Source organism: Odontomachus brunneus, unplaced genomic scaffold (assembly GCF_010583005.1).
Source record: "Odontomachus brunneus isolate Ranch 3 - 2012 unplaced genomic scaffold, Obru_v1 Obru_scaffold_025, whole genome shotgun sequence".
NCBI classification, from domain to species: domain Eukaryota; kingdom Metazoa; phylum Arthropoda; class Insecta; order Hymenoptera; family Formicidae; genus Odontomachus; species Odontomachus brunneus.
In genome coordinates, this window is record NW_022639475.1 from 992405 (window position 1) to 995800 (window position 3396).

Consider the following 3396-nt stretch of genomic DNA (forward strand, 5'->3'; position numbering starts at 1 on the left):
CTCTCTCTCTCTCTCTCTCTCTCTCTCTCTCTCTCTCTCTCTCTCTCTCTCTGCCTCGTCCTCTTCCTCCGAGAGACATAATTCGAAATTGTCGGCTGGGTCAAAGAGCAGAGCTCGGCTACTTAAGCGAGTTGACTCCGCTGGTCTTCGGGGTCACGTGCCACAGCTTCTTCTTTTCCTCCTGTGATCCTCCACCGTTTTGTGCCCTTGTTCTTTCTTCATTACCGTATCGGGGAATTTCAGCTGATGCGATTTAAATAACCATATAGCTGCAGGCATCGGCGAACGCGCGATTGACCTATATGTTTCTACGTTTACTAATCAGTGCGCTGCCACGAGATCCGCGAGAGACACACCGGTAGAAAGTCTCTCATATCGCGCGCGCGCGCGTGCTCCAGGTACGTTTTCTTTTCATTTCAGGTACGTCTTCTGTTAGGCAGAGGACCGTCGATATCTCGACCGATCTGATACAATCGACATGCAACAATCAAAATGCAACTCTTCAGTCGGTGTTTGATGATGTGTAACATCGTCACCAACGTCGCATACGCCGTTCGCATTACGATCTCGAGCGCGTTCGGGCTCAACAACAAGGTTTTTTACATTCCGTCGTATTCTTCGCTCATTTGTGACAGCCGAGAACACGTCGTCTTGGAGGCACGACCGAGCCGATGTGACCTCATCGGATGTGGCTCTGATTTGCTCAATTCATCCACGACGTTCCTGCGCTCGTGCACAGCCGCGTACAGCTCTCACGGGCGCTTCAATACACGGTCGTCTTGCGCGGAAAAAGAGCCTCTGCGCGATTGCTATCGTCTCTGCCTCATTATTCCATTATGATGGCGTGTGGCGTGTGCCATACCCCATCCGCCTTGCCTTCCCAGTGTCGACCGTTCTCCCTCCCCCTTCTTTTTCTTCTCCTTTCTCTCCCCTCCCTCCTTCCCTCCCTCTCTCTCTTCTCTACCTTCTCTTCTCTGCCTTCTCTTCTCTCTCTGTCTCTCTCTTTCTCTCTCTCTCTCTCTCTCTTTGCCCGTTTCCCTCCCGCTATCTTCTTCTATGGTCTCTTCCTCCTCGTCCGTTTTCTCCTTCTCATTCATCCGTCGACCCATCTTGGTTCATCCTCCTCTGCTTCGCTTCGTATGGAGCACCGACGGAGAGACACGCGTACACATCTTCGTGACGATGACGTGCGTGATATTACGCGCCGGAGTACGTGGAACCGAGGCCAACGAGAAGAAGAGAGAGAATGGCAGAAGGAGAGGAGAGAATGTGCGGGAAAGAGAGAGAAAGAAAAGAGAAAGAGAGAGAGACAGAAGAAGGGAGGAGGGAGAAAGAATGAGAAAGAGTAAGAGACGGAGGAACAGCGCGAGGATGGAGAGAGGGGGAGAGAGAAAGCGAGACGGTGAGAGAATGTTACGAAAAGAAGAGAAAAGAAACGAACGAGCGACAAGGAGGTGCGGAAGGTGGAGTAGTAGGCGGGCGGAGGATAGAGAATGAGGGATGGACGATGGGGACGAGGCAGGGCAGAGACTCTCAAACGGTTCGAAACAGGTTCCAGAACCGTTGCTCACTTGGATCCCTCAGTGGGTGGAGAACGAGTTACAGTACGCGCGCTAGCCGCGGAAGACAGCTGGGTTTTGGTTACGAGCGTGGCGAAGCCATAAGAAGAGAGGAAAGAGGAAACGAAGCGGGAGAGGAAGAGCACTCTTTCCAACTGTATACGAAACGAAGCGAACGTTGACGCTCGCTCGTTCACCTCGTGTACACCTCGTTGACGTTGATGGACCCTTCAGATTCTTCCCCGTTTCCCCTGTCCGATCTCTATCGCGACGATGCTCGACGACTTCGTTCAAATTTGACGCGTTGCAACCTCTTTCCCTCCCTCTCTCCCCCTCGCCGTTTTTCCCGAGAGTAGTTCTTTCTTACCGTCAAAAATTCTATTGAGGTAACATCGCTGTAAAGCAACGAATAAGTCATGGTGCTTTTTAGACGTTCCTCTAATTCGAGGGATCACGCATGCCTGTTTGTCTGTCTCACGAGTTGGGCTTTTTCTAATTGTGCAATTTGATATTTATTTCCAGCTGGTCGCGCCGCACAAACGGAGGTATTGCACTCGTAAAATAGTGACATGGTACAGTCGGCTGATTTAAGACTGCCACATTTTTCTTCGATGAATTTTGCAACGCATCTCGTATCCAATAGGAGAATTTGATTCTTACACGAAGAGAATTAAATAGCAAAAATTTTTATAGAATTTTGTAACCAAGAATTCCATATATTCAGTAATTGACCATCCTTTTATTTTATATATGCTATTTATATTTTAGAGGCTGTTTTCTATGTCTTTTTCTGTTTTACTATGTTGCTTAATATAACGTTAAATGGAAGTAAATTACTTGTATCAATACATTTCATACGATATTCAACAAAAAGAAATATATTTTTATTATTCAGAAATAATTTTCATGAATAGAACAGCACAAAATATTGAGTGGAAAATGTGATATTCTCAAATGAAGATATTGTTATCATCAAAATAATTATATTATATTATACTTAATTATATTATATATTAATTAATTATATTATACTTCTCATGAGATTGTTACAATATTTAAATAGAATTATAACGTTGTTGAAACTCGAGACTTTAAAATTCTTCTAACAAGATTACATTTTGTTGCTTATATATGAAACAACGATTGTTAATTATAACCTTGTTGAAACTCGAGACTTTAAAATTCTTCTAACAAGATTACATTTTGTTGCTTATATATGAAACAACGATTGTTAATTATAACCTTGTTGAAACTCGAGACTTTAAAATTCTTCTAACAAGATTACATTTTGTTGCTTATATATGAAACAACGATTGTTAATTATAACCTTGTTGAAACTCGAGACTTTAAAATTCTTCTAATAAGATTACATATTGTTGCTTATGTATGAAACAACGATTGTTAATTTGCATATATCAATTTCGAGATACTGACACTTTCAAATGAATACCATTTTTTTTTCTGTATAGATATTACTGATAGTTTATCCTTGCACCATTAGAAACATAGTAAAATTAAAAAGAATTTATGTGAATAAGAAACTGCGATACTGTCTCCGTATAGCAGTTCTCAAGACGTAGATTTTCCTATCGGATACGAGTTGCGTTGCGAAACTCATCGAGGGAAAGTGTTGCAACCTTTAATCATCTGACTGTACCAAAACGTGTGCTACCACAACACCCTCATTGGGAGGATATGCAGAGTGACGTCCGATCGGCAGACACGAGCCGGCGATTTCGCTCGGGCTTTATGCCCGTCGGGGCTCCCCCTCTCGCATTAACCCTTAAGTACTGAGGCGAAAATCTGCGACATTTGACCCGATCATTTCCCGGCCCGC